Source organism: Adiantum capillus-veneris, chromosome 29 (assembly GCF_014529385.1).
Source record: "Adiantum capillus-veneris isolate H3 chromosome 29, ASM1452938v2, whole genome shotgun sequence".
Classification (NCBI taxonomy): domain Eukaryota; kingdom Viridiplantae; phylum Streptophyta; class Polypodiopsida; order Polypodiales; family Pteridaceae; genus Adiantum; species Adiantum capillus-veneris.
The window spans coordinates 10,365,431-10,379,186 of NC_140959.1; the positions used below are offsets into that span (position 1 = coordinate 10,365,431).

The 13,756-nt window shown below is 41.9% G+C and overlaps 1 pseudogene; it reads left to right on the plus strand.

Moving 5' to 3' along the window:
• Positions 1–8,027, plus strand: part of LOC147418746 (chlorophyll a-b binding protein CP24 10A, chloroplastic-like) — a 68,260-nt pseudogene extending 60,233 nt beyond the window's left edge.
• Positions 8,028–13,756: the final 5,729 nt, after the last annotated feature.

The following is a 13,756-nucleotide window of genomic DNA, read 5'->3' on the forward strand; positions in this document are numbered from 1 at the left end:
TATCCTATCTTCCAAAATAGTATACCCCACCCCCCCTTTCTCTCTCCTATCATATCCCATGACCCAAATACCCCCCTCTCTCTCTAAAGGGCGCCATGTCTCTTGTCTTGTAGCTAAATAACCTCCCCCACACTCACACACACTCAGTTTCACTGAAAAAGGTGCCCACAGACCCATCCCCACCCGGTGGTTACCTGATTTTTCTTGTGTTCACAGAAATCTGCACACAGATTCACCTCTGAACACACTCCCCTCTCTCCCCTCTTGTAATTACTTTATTCTCCATGTCACCTCTCACTTTTTTTCATCAACCCATCTCTCTCTCTTAGTCTCTCTCTCATGAGACTGCTGTTCTGGCACATATACACACAGCTAGACAAGTGGGGCCCACAGTCACATGGCCTATGTAGATAATGATTTCTTCATTTCTAAATTCTAGAATTTCTCCCCCCTCCTCCCCTATATAAAGAGGGGTCACCATCACACTAAACACACACACAACATCACCAAAGAGTACACTATGCACTGTGTGTGCCTAGTGCACACACACACACACACACACACACACACCATCACCATCACCGCAATCACCATGCTCGTCTTGAGCATGACCTCTACACCCTTGGGATATGGAAGATGAAGGGCATCTAAATGAAGGATGATGGCCGTAACCCTCGTGCGAGTCTTCGTCGTCAGCTCCCACCTATCCGCCATGTGCTCTACCACTCTCTCCCTTCTCTTTCCCCTACCCTATGCTCCCCATTTCATCACCTTATTCTCTAAATAAAGCTTTAGGTTTTGTGAGTATGTTTTCTTGCAATGTTTTGCCCATGTGAGGTGTGCGGAATCGCCACCTAGTCTTGTGTGTGGAGTGAGCTTGTGTATGTGTGAAGGGTGTGCGGATTCGCCATCCTTCTGTGGTGCCTAAGTACTAAGCCGCTATACTCTCTCTCTCTCTCTCTCTCTCTCTCTCTCTCTCTCTCTCTCTCTCTCTCATTCCCCTTCCTCTTCATCATTACTCCCAAGCATCCATCTCTCTTGGATGAAAACTTTGTTATGGTGGTGTGTCGTTTGCGTCCTAGACGCTCAAGCTAGGTGGTGCCCCCTGTTTGCTTTACCATGACAGGCTCGAGGCGCTCCATTCGGTCCCCGGTGTTTTAGAGGCCGTCGGGGGTTCGGGGTTCGCTTTGCTCCCGTCAGAGTAAATATGGTTGCTAGATTAGATAGTGGGACACGAATTTCCATTGCAACCAAAGAAATATGGAAAATTTGAGGAAAGCCCGCTCTTACAAAAACTCAAATGAAATTGCAATTAGCAGATGGATACATGTACAAACCAATTGGAATATTAGAACAAATCATTGTATCCTCGTGTGGCCTAGATTATGAGCACACCTTTGGCATAATGAAGTTTGACAAGAGCAGTAACTTTGAGATCATATTGGGCAGACCATTCATGGCTCAGCTCAAAATGGTACAAGACTGGGGCTATGAATATATCTACTTGAGACACAAAGATGTGACTACAAAAATTAGTGTCAAAGATCATAGTTATAGAGATGTAGAGAGAACCTTGGGGGAAGAATTAAACTCCACAATTGATTTCAAAAGCAAAGTGCATATTTGGATGTATGGAGCTCTTGAGAGTGTAAGTCCGAGGAAGGAAGATTGTATTCTCGATCAACCTATGGAGGACACACACTATATTCCAGAACCATTTCCAAAGGAGTTATTTGAGCCCTTTGGATGGGATCAAATACTAGACACTCTTGATGTGTGTGTGAATGAGGTGACCTTGACTAAATTTTGTGATGAAGATGGGTATGATATAACTCCATTGTTTATGATAAATGTGTTGATGGAATCTAACGAGGTTTGTGAGTATGAAATTAGAAAAGGTGAAATAGATAGCTACGTCATAGCATGATGCCAAAGTGAACATAAAGGAAGCAGAGCAACAACAAGAATATGTCATCATTGACATACTTGAAGAATCGACAAAAGCTGTTTCAAAAAAGCCGACTCCAAAAAAGTGTAAATGAAAGCAGATGAAGGAGAAAAGTTTCCAAGTTCAATGGAAAATCTTCAATAAACGCAAGATCAAGACAATAACAAGAATAAGGAAGAAGATCGATTGTCTCCTATGACAATCGAATTTAGCATATGCGGAGAAACACGACTCAACATCACATGTTCAGCTATGATAGATTTAGAAGACACAAAGAATCTAATGACTTATGGAACGTGGATCATGATGGGAAAGCCACCAATCAAAGAGCTAGAGGACATCATGTACACAAGTTCAAAAATACCGATTCCTAGCTTCGGAGTGGCAGAAGCTATACTTAAGTTGAGTACCGGCGGGGAGTATAAGGATACTTTCCACATAATCGACTCCCATCACATCAAAGAGAGTCTGTTCCTAACAGAAAGCTGGAGGAACATCTTCTTTCCACAACAAGCAAAAGCTTCAACAATGACAACGGTAAGACTCCACGAAGCTTCTCGAATCCCTGCGGAGAAAAAATTGCCAACCATCATGGAAAAAGGTAAAGCAAAGGTAAACACTGAAGTATATCAACCTCTCAAGACAACTTTACCCTCAACGAGCTTCCATCAAACTTCTCGTGAAGCCTCTACATCAAGAGCCAAGCCATCGACAATGCACATTAGGAAAAGTTTGGACTCAAAAATGGGCCTTGTAAGAAATGCCAGGTCAACTTAGAGAGAGATAGTAAAAAGTCCCTAATTTCATTTTTGATATTCACTTTAAAAAAAAATCGGATATCAGATTTGGGGGGTACGTTTATTAAAACTCTCAAAAAGTGTTCAGACAATGATAACATACGATGGCTCCGAATTGAACACCGATTATCTCAATCTTTTGGATTTTTCAAAACTAAGATTTGGCGCTCAACGAGGTGCATTGAATGTTATTCTTCTCCTCAGTTTTGCGTCTCTCTTGATTTTCACGTACGCGCAGTCTCTTCCCTTGAGCTCTCTTCCATTTGCTCCACTCTTGCGCTCTCCTCTGTTTTGAGGTTTCTCATTCACCAAGTCGTCTCAATGTCATTATCATCTTCACACAGAACTTAGACGAGGAGTCAAAACGATGTGTATCATATGTATATCGAACTGTCCAGAGAATACGAGCCCCTCCACAAGAAGAATAAGAGAGGCATCCTATCCGCACCTTCAAAAGAGAACTTCAGATTTCAAGGTAAAAAAAGCGTCGATCTTTGGGTGGATGGCAAGATATATCTTGAGCATCCTATCACCAACTCAACTCCACTGTTCAGAAACATATTGCTGAACTATGTAGGAGACGATTATTCTGGTTTATATGGCTACACCAAGCATTTGGCGGCCAGAAGTGATATTCTTAAGCTTGAGAGAGACCTTGCACACAAAAAAAACTTTTGCTTGAAGCAAACTGTGACAGAGTGCGTTGAGCAACTGAAAGGCAAGGACGAAAGCATCATGCAGCTCACGCAGGATCTCAGAGAAAAAAATATTGTCTTGGGTCCTCGGTTAAGAGAACGACGCTTACGAGACATTGAACAGCTGAAGGTTGGTTCTGGGGGTTTGAAGAAGAGGGTTAAAGCAATCAAGTAAGATTATCATTCAAGCAGGTTTAATTCATCTTTACATTTGTAGTTTATATCTTAATTTTCATATTTATGCTTAGATCGTTGCTACATCCTCAGTCAAATATTGACAGCAACACACCAACTTCTTCAATTCCTTATGGTCTCATACTAAAACACAAAGATGTCGCTGTACTTTTGGACGATAAGCGCTACTACAAGATTGTTGCTAAGCAACTTGACACTCTTTTGAAACAGAATCAACTCCAAACACATGATGTTCAGTCAATTCTGGATGAAGCCGGAATATCCAACAAAGGTTATTCTGTAATTTTTAGGTATGTATGGTGTTTGAATCAATTGTTTTCACCTGTCAAATCAAATGTCTGCAATTTTAGGTATATTGGATATGTGTAGCATTTGAAAAACTTGGAAATAGTCCATTTACTTAATTTTCTGTTTACAAAACTATGCAGCAACAAAGTAAGAAGTTCAATCTCAACCACATGTTGCTGCCAAATCCTTTCTCCATTCGAAAGACAAGATTGGAGGTCGACCAGGAAGTGCTTCGGACATTGGGCACTCCTTTTCACATTGAAGCAATATACAGATCGCCATCAGCAGAGGAAGTGGTCTATGACAAATACAATAATATATTTTATGATTTAGTAGCTTTGCAGACATATATTGTTCAATTGTTCGAGGTTTCTCAAGAGGAATGCAATGGAGTCTTGAAGTTTGTGCCTAAACTGGATGAGTGCGAGCTAGTGAAAGAGACAAAGGTTGAGAGTGTCACAATAACACTTATGAATAGAGCGTTAGATGAAAGCATTGCTTCAGATGACCCTAGAAACTTTAGCGTGCAATCCGAAAACAATATTTTCTTCTTAGCCACATTCAAGGTTTGATATCAACAAGTTTTTTCTTTAAAAAATGGTTGGACATGTTTCATTTGATTGGTTTGGTTTTCCCATTTCAGGTGCCTGCAGAGAATTTCGATATTCTTGACTGGGTTTTCCATCAAACAAGTATTCCTGAAGTCATAAGCAAACAGAGAAATGGAAAGACACTCGATGTATTAGGCATGGGTTCATACACAGTAGAGTGGCATATGGCTGGAGATCTCAAAACCCTAAAGTGTATGTACAACATCTCAAAAGGAGCAACAAGTAAAAGCCCTTGTTTGTATTGCATGGGAGGAGTCATTGGTCTTGACAAAAGAAATTGGAGGAGAGCACCGGACAGGCACTTGCAGGACCTTAACTTCCGCCCAGTGTTGGATATTCCACTATCCAGAGTACATATTTGCACGATGCATGCACTCTGCAGAATCATTGAGAAACTTATGTTTCTGTACATTTGTGTTGCTTGGACCACTTGGCCAGCATCAACAAAACAAAGGGCTATATTATCATTGGAAACAGTTTTCTCAGATATGGGCTTGCATGGAGGACATGTGAAAATAGAGCAGGACGAGAAGAGGTCTAAGAATGGTCGAGATGTGCGAAAGAAGTTGTCTATTGGCGGTGTGAAAGCCCGTCTCTTCTTGTCGATGCCAACAAGTGGCAGACAACACAAAAGCCAAAGTGCTTAGGAAAGGTTGAGATTGAGATACAACCGGTGGAGAAACCTGCACAATGCAGTGGTTGACCATGCAGACAATGGTGCAGCAAGGACTCGCAAAGCGAACGTGTGGAAAAGTTTGGATTCCATATTCAAGTTTTGTGAGCTCAATACTTGGAGAGATACTGACTATACATTGTTTCAAGACACTCTGGAGACCTTCCACAGGTCTTTCATAGCTGCATGGACAAATCAACACATAACTCATTACATGGTATATTACTTTATTTGATAAAATTGTGATTATATATTTACATATAAACGATAGGCTGGTTTTTTCTTGCAGCATATCATATGCAACCACATGCCTTGGTTTGCTAGGCAGGATGGTAGCTTGGCTATATGGTCTACATAAGGTATGGAGAAAACTCACTCCCAAGCCCGTACTGGCTATTTCAGCCACACTCATCACAGAGGTGGTGCAAACAAAGCCAACAGTTTGGAGGAACTACATCAATGGACTTATCAAAATCTTATGCATAGAACACACCGAAAGGAATGTGTCAAAGACAGTCAGATTTTCCAAGCAATGAGATTAGCAAGCAAACGACAGAAGAAGGAAATATGGGAGGCATCTTCTGCGGCATCGCGACATGCAGAGTGGCGACTTCAAAAAGAATGCATTGGAAAAACTTGGACAACTCCAACCCAAGTTGTTTGAGACTTCCTAAAGATAGCGCATTGTAACACAATATAATTTTTTGTGCTAAGAGAAGACAACCAGTCACAAAAGTGAGAAACATAATGTACTCATTGTTTTGATAGAAAATGTACTATTTTTTGGCATCGACAATATACATTGGAGCTTCTCTATTCTTCATCTTCGTCAGGAAAAGTTACAAAATATTCTGGCCTTTTTTCCTGCTGTGTGTTATCGTCTTCTTCTTGCCTTGGTCTTTTGCATCCTAGTCCTGCAGGTTCGTTTGTCGACAGTACATTTGTCTCCACCTCCACAGCCACAAGAGACATTTCTTCAGTAGGCAGATGCGCAATAGGTTGTTTATTGCGAAACATAGCATGCTTGTCATACTCTAGTAATTGCACAGGGTCAGTGATTCCGCATGCCAAACCATATGCTGCTTGGGTCAAAAAATAGCGACTACGCAAACCATACATTCCTTGCCCTTGGCCAAACATATACAATGAGGCCTTTTTTTCTAAAAGCATTATTTTATCTGCGTTCCACCTAATGACGGCCCCTCCTAAATATCTTGAAAGTGTCTTCAACGTCATCAAGGGTAGCTCCGCGTTGTCATTGGAGAAGGACGAATGGAAGACCAAAAAACTCGGATACTTAAGATTCTTTAAGTATTGGCCGAGAGAGGAATTCTTCCCTAAATCTCCCACCCATCGTCCACGAGGGTGAGGAATGAAGGTATCATCATAGACCACCAAGTGCAACAAATTAAAGTTATGAAATGAGATAAGTAGAAACCAAAAAGGTAAGGCAAATAAAAAAATATTACCTTCTGGTTTTCATCTTCCTCAAGTAAGTCTTCATTCTATAGGTTGATGCCGCCCTGACCTCCAGTGGGCGCATTGGAGGTTGAGGCCAAAGATGATGAAGAAGTGCTTGCCATACCCATTTCTTCAATCCCTAGCTTTTTTTTCACTTCCATGAACTCCTTTTCTGTTGGAAGCGTGCGCTCATACCTAGAAACATCATTGTAAATCATCACAAGTGCACTTGCCAGGTCAACGAACTCATCGTCATTTACATGGGCATCTATAACAGAATACTTATCGTGCTCAGGGTCAATGACAGCATCATCCTCTTTGAGATTCTGTGCCACAATGGCAAGGCAATAGTCCTCTCGAAGGTCAAAAAGCTCCATAATGTCGTTAAGCATGACATATTGCAAATCACCAATAGGTATGGTAGGTAGAACACTAGTAGGCAAAGCACCCTCCTGAAGCTGGACTCCCTCTGAAACGTGCAAGGCAAGGCTTCCCCGAGACTTGGGCTCTTGACCCTCCCCAGTCTGATCCTCTAGCAAGGCCTCTACAGCATCAACATGCTCATCCAAAATTAAATGCAAATATAAAATAAAACCTGCATAATATTCAGCCACTGGACACTTGCGGTTATGAAGTGTACACTTGTAGTCTGTTATCCGCAAGTGCACTGGCAGCTTAAGGCAACTCCTAGAAAATATGTGTTTCTTGGAGGAGTTCGAATTGATATCCTTCATGTGAACAAAACGAACTCCTTGTATCTCGACAATGTCACCAGACATTTGCTGCTGGTAGGTCTGCTCAAAACCTGATAGGTAATGTTGCGCGGAGACAATCCACTCATGCAAAGAAAAATCTGGATTGAACATCGGCCTGATCTCTGTCTCGCGCTGTTGAAGCCCAATGCGGTATAGAAAATGAGATAGTTTGTCTTGGGGGGCATCCTCAGAGCAAGGCACTTCCTCCTCTGCTTCAACATTGAAGGGGTCCATAACGAAAATTCAAAAGCGAAGATAGACGAAAGAGCACAACATCCAAACAAAGGGCAAATGGGGGAGCAAGTCATATTTATAGGACTCCCGAGGACAATGATGACATCGATTGACATGCATCATGGGGCCGGCGTGCATCATGTAGCCGCCATGATGATTATGCCATGTGTCAGTCGCCGTGGAACAGTCGCGCCACAATGCGAAACTGGTGCTGCCACACCAGAAAAGCACCGCTAGTGCGTTTTGGCGCGACAATTTGTTGTCGCGTCATAACGCGATACGGCCAGTCCAGAGTACTCAGGTCAGCCTCCTCGCGTTGTGCCGTGATGCCTTTTTGTCACGCCACCCGTGCATCATGCAGTCGTCGTGATGATTACGCCATGTGTCAGGCGCCCTGGAATGGTCGTGCCACAACGCGAAACTGGTGCCGCCGCTCCACAAAGGCACCGCTATCGCGTTTTGGCATGACATTTTGTTGTCGCGTCATAACGCGATACGGCCAGTCCAGAGTACTCTGGTCCGCCTTCTCGCTTTGTGCCGCGACATACCGTTGTTGCTAGGGCAACCCGTTGGGGCGCTTCTTTCCTCGTCGTGCCACACCGCGAATAGGCAGTGCCACTAATTTCGGCACCACCAATATCGCTTGAGTCCCGATGTGCCACGTGGCGCATAATCATTATGCTCGCACGCTTCCTGTCATACCTTGCAATGTCATGATTAATGCAGCCGCCTCTTCTCATTATACTTATTCCGCTAATATAAACACCCTCCCCTTTTTTTTCTCATCATTTTTTCCGAAGTGTCTCTAGTCACTCTGCATTTTTACCCACATCCAGATTTTCATATTTCCTCGCATTCTCCTCGTTTAGGTCATGGCCCGCACAAAGCAAATAGCAAGGAAGGTTTATCTTGGCCAGTCTGGTCCGCAAGGCCAGGCTAGCTCGTCTATAGTGCAACCGTCAACATCGCAGGTGATTCCGGGCAAGATCATGTCGCAATTACGGTCAACAATCCAAAGAAGAAGATACGAGCAGAATAGGAGCGTTCTAATCAAACTTCGTAAGCTCCAAAAGCACATTTCATTGGCAATACCTAAACTGCCATTCCAGAGAGTTGTTCGCGAGATTTGCAAGCAACAGAACCTGAATTTCTGGTGGTCTCGAAGTGCAATGGCGTGCTTGCACGAGGCCGCCAAGGATTTTTTTGTAGAGCTTTTCTCGTCTACATTCTCTCGGCCCACGCCCATAGGACAACATTGATGCCGCGAGACATCAACACACTTCGCCTTCTCAGGTTCAGGTATGACAAAACAATACCGCCTGCCGGTATTTCAGACCGAAAGATGGACAATATTCTTAGAATACCACTTATTGACAAGGTCAAAGTTCATGAAGTGTCTACACAAATGCATCAATACAGCACCCGTCTCAACACCGAGCGGTACACAACAGAAGACGATAGTGAAAGATTGGAGCAGTTACGCCTTGAGATGATGGAGGAAAAAATGGCAGATGCCATCAGGGACGCCAACGCTGATGATTGGTCATTGTTGTTTCCCGATTTCCATGTTGGCCTTCCTGTGTGGGGACGCATTCTGTATTTTCCCTATCACCCCACGAGATTGCAATTTTACAGAACCGAACGAGGGAACTCACAGTCTCAATCATCAATTCCTTGCTTTGGTGCGTGCTATTCTTTTTTTCACAATAAATTCTTTTAATATATTCAATTTTGTATGACACGAATTTGTTTATAGTTTTATAGTTTCAAATTTGCCTTGGAATATGCAAGATGATGTCGCCGTCCTTGACTCGAACCTCTCGATCGTTTTGACGGCCGAGGATACATCTTTAGTGGAAGTAGTTGACTGGTTCCAGTCAGTGAACATGGAGACGACAAAATTTTTTGTTCTGGCTTATCATGAAGGGTACGCAATGTTTTCAATAGTGAAATTATTTTATCTTGAACTCTAATTTGTTATGATGACATATGTTTTGCTTATGTTTATTTGTAATAGATCTCATTGGAGTCTTGTTCTCTTACACCTTGAACGAAACCGGTGCTACCTTGCTAATTCATCCCATGGATTTCATGGTGAAGTACGTAGGTAAGAGGTTTTGTATTTTGTTCGACATCGCATAGAATTTTGTTAAAAGTCTCTTATGAAATTTAATTGTATTTTGCGCAAATCTGTTCGAAAGCTTGTGTCTGCTCTTGAAGCTTTAACGCAAGAGCAGATATATGAGAATCTTACGATTATTAGTTGCAAAGTCCCTAAGCAGGACGATGCCTACTCTTGTGGATGGAGGGTCTTAATCAATGCAAAAATTTTGTTAGGGGTCATGCTTGATGGAAGTCGTAGAAGTGTAAGCATTTGACACTCGTTTACAGATTTGTATCTTAATAAGTTAGTAGCTATGTTAATAAACATGAACACAGGTAAGAAATTTGATAGATTATTCAAACGCTGATGTTTCTTCGTTTAGAAACAGAATGATTGAAAACTTGATCAATTGCGCGACCATGCGTCCAGACGGAGCACGTGATGCTTTTATCCCGCTAGCACCAAGGCCCACGCCTAGGCCTCCGCCGACAAGATACCCGTGTCTGCCACAACAACACAAGCACATATCAATATCTCCCCAGATGCCTCCCCAACCCAAGCTCCCACCAGCTCTCGTCCTGAAGAAACAGCTCCACAACCCTCAAACCCCCCACCTAGCACCTCTCCTGCTCATGAAGCAACTCCAGAGCCCCCAAACCCCCAACCCAGCACCTCTCCTACTCATGAAGCAGCTCCAGAGCCCCGAAACCCCCAAGCCACCACCTCTCCTCAACCTCAACCAACAGCCCCCACATCACGCACAAGATTAGAAAGAGATTATGAAATGTACTTTTGACAAATTGATTACAAGCAGTGGATCGAAATTTGACTTTTGTTTTGATTATGGTTCAAAGTTTACAAAATGTTGTGTACAGCTTTCCAAAAAAATGGGAGAGTGAGGATCCAATGGTGTTTGATAATGTAGAGAGCTTCCTTTGTCGAGTAATCTTTGAGAATAGTATTTGAATCATTGTGTACAGTTAGTTCACTATTTCAAGTTTGTCGTTGGTAATCTGTGCACAAAGAGTCGTATTTTCTTGTCTGTGAGGTACCTGCAATGCATTGGGATACATGAGCATGATAGAAACATCAACGTATAAAAGTAATACATGTAGCTTAGTACCTTTCGCATGTTACACTTGAAAACAAATTTTGAAGGCAAATTGAGATCGGACTCATTTAACAGATCCTCTCGAACCTGTCTTAAAGTGACATTTGATCTGACCACACAACTGTAAGTAAATAAGTTGAAAACCGTATCTCGATGGACATCAAGGGATTAAAAGCATTGTCACTTAAATCTTCATCCATAGCTACCAAGTGACCATTCACTCGATGCCACCTCATGTAGTAGAAAGAAACTATAAAATTCTGTGATGCTATCATACACTTGCACACAACCAGCGCTTGTCAAATTTGCACAAAATGCCTTCAGAATCATTGACATCCCAATTATTATCCAAAAAATCACGGCAAGTTTGGGATTTGCAGATGAACATAGTTTCTGTTTTTCTAACCTGCTCATCGTGGAAGAAATCTATAAAGACATGTAATGGCATAAATAGACTGACTCGTACTTGCCTGCTTACAATGTTTGGTCGCAAACACTTCAAAATTTCCTGGTGAAGCTTGAGTTTAAAACACTCAGAGGTTTCTGAAGTTGGAACTGGCCACTTTGGGGAATCTTGTTGGGGAAGAGGGAAAGGTTTCAAAGTGCCAAATCCATGGACAGAGCAAGGGGCGTTGTAAAAGTAGTCGTAAAAGAAAACTCCCCTCTCTGCGAGAGCTCTTCTCGCACTAGTTCTGTACATAAGTTCTCCCACCGAAGCATGAAAAGCATCAAAAATACCAATTATGCACTCAATTGGTTGCAAGTCTTCTTTGTTAGAAGGATAAATATGTGCAAAAACAAAAGATAAGAGAATGGTCACAAGAAATAGTCAACAAAATAACTTGAAGGATCTTTAAAGACTTTTTAGCAATATAGTAGTCACACAGTTTGGTCTATGAGCAGGAAACCCCAAAGGTGACTGTTGTAGTCGTAGTTCGGAGTGCATATATGCATGCTCAATGAGCACCTCTTTCACTGTCTTTCCCGTTTGAAACAAGCGAAAATCTTTCACACGTCCTTTGTAGCTGTTGATGAATTCATTTGACATCCATTTTCTTCTTCTTGTTTGAAGCAAAACCCAACTACCAATGGTGACTGTGGTAGACATCCAACGACCATGGTCTAAGTCAAAGTTAATGAATAGTTCCACAGATTTAACAAAGGCGGATAATCGTCGTGGTCGTCTTCCTTCCATCTCTGCTTCTATTAGCTGCGAAGTGACACTACGCAAAAACGATAAAAGAAAAGAGGCTCACTAGTTTACACAAGAAGTAGTAGCTTGAAAAGTGTTCATCAAAAGGTGTGCCTCATTGAATGTGAGTTATGGCACATTCGGCGTTCGTCGCCCATGGCAGGGGAATAATTTTCACAAATCGCGTCGTATCTTCTTATTCAGATCTTTTTAACAAAAAAAAACTCTTTTTTGAAAACTCAAAAATTTGAGATAAAAATCAAATAAATTGGAGCTACCGTTGTGGTGACTCAAACTCTATTGGTCAAACAGCATTCTCTCTCTAGCGCCAAAAAGTCCTTTTTTGAGTCCAAACTTTTCCTAATGATGGAAACCAAAACAAAAAGTCTATCAACCAAAGTTTCCATTACAAAAAAAGAATACAGAAGAAACCGAAGAATGTCAACCGAGTGCTTGTATCCAACGAGAACATCCAAGTCAAAGACCCAGTTTGGATACATGAAGCACAAGTTCAGCCTCAACAACAAAAAGTGACAGGGTGGGTAGCATCAAATGAGTCAATCACTGCTCAAGGCTACTTCCAAGGAAACGCTAATGTTTGGGCCAAAAAGCCTAAAGTAAGAGCTTGGACCTACCCACCTCAACCAATGAGTTCTACAAAGAGCAAGACGTGCTACCAATGGAAGAAAAACAACTCAACCAGGAGAAAGAACTACCACAAAAGGCAAAAGCAAAAATCAAAGTTGAAGCACAAGGATTCTATGAAGGCAACACTTGCATATGGTTACCAAAAATTATAGCTCAATCTGAAACAGCTAAGAGAAATCATGCAGCACAAGCTTCTACCCCAAAGCAAGCAAAGACAAACAACATCCAACAAAAGCCAATTGCAACCAAGGCTATTGCAATCTCCAGATGGATACCTCATCTTCAATTGCAAAAGCAAGGCTTTTACAAAGAAAATCATCAGGTCTGGATACAAAATCCTAGTGTCCATCAAATTATAGAAGAAGGTGAAATGCCAAAGACGGTCACACAAGGACCGAAAACAAGATGGGTTCCAAAATTGCTCGTGGAAACTCAAACACAAAGAACCCACACACAGATTCAACTGCTTCTCATGCAAGATAAAGCAAATGCTACATCAATCCCTACAAGAGCGGAAGGACTTGTTTCACAAAGCAATGTGAAACTACGACAAGCAAGTCAAGAGGATCCAACATATGCCAACCTACTGGACAAAATGGCATCCAAAGACGAAAACAATGGAAAATGCCTAAATTTCTTGAACTTATGGAATTGGGTTTTTGGCCTTGAACAGGTAAGTCCAAGTCGCCACTAAAAATACATGGCATAAAAGTCAGAGTCGGGCAGTTAAGCCACTAAATGAGCGAGGCATTAGTCCCAAATCTTCATGTCATATTCCCATTGGGTTTTTTCCCTTTGGTCATCCATGTTTTAGACCCTAATCTAGAAACCATCATCATCAACTTCTTGTATATATTCCTTCTACATCAACAGTAAGGAATTGGCTACCCAAATCAATCGACAACGACTTGGAGCAAAAATTGAAGGTCTCCATATGCTTATCAAGAGAATTTTTTATCTTCAAAGTTGACAACAAAGCTCCATTACAAAAAGGGACAACAATGGCAAATTAAAAACTGGCCTACAATGACAAGCAATGATGAC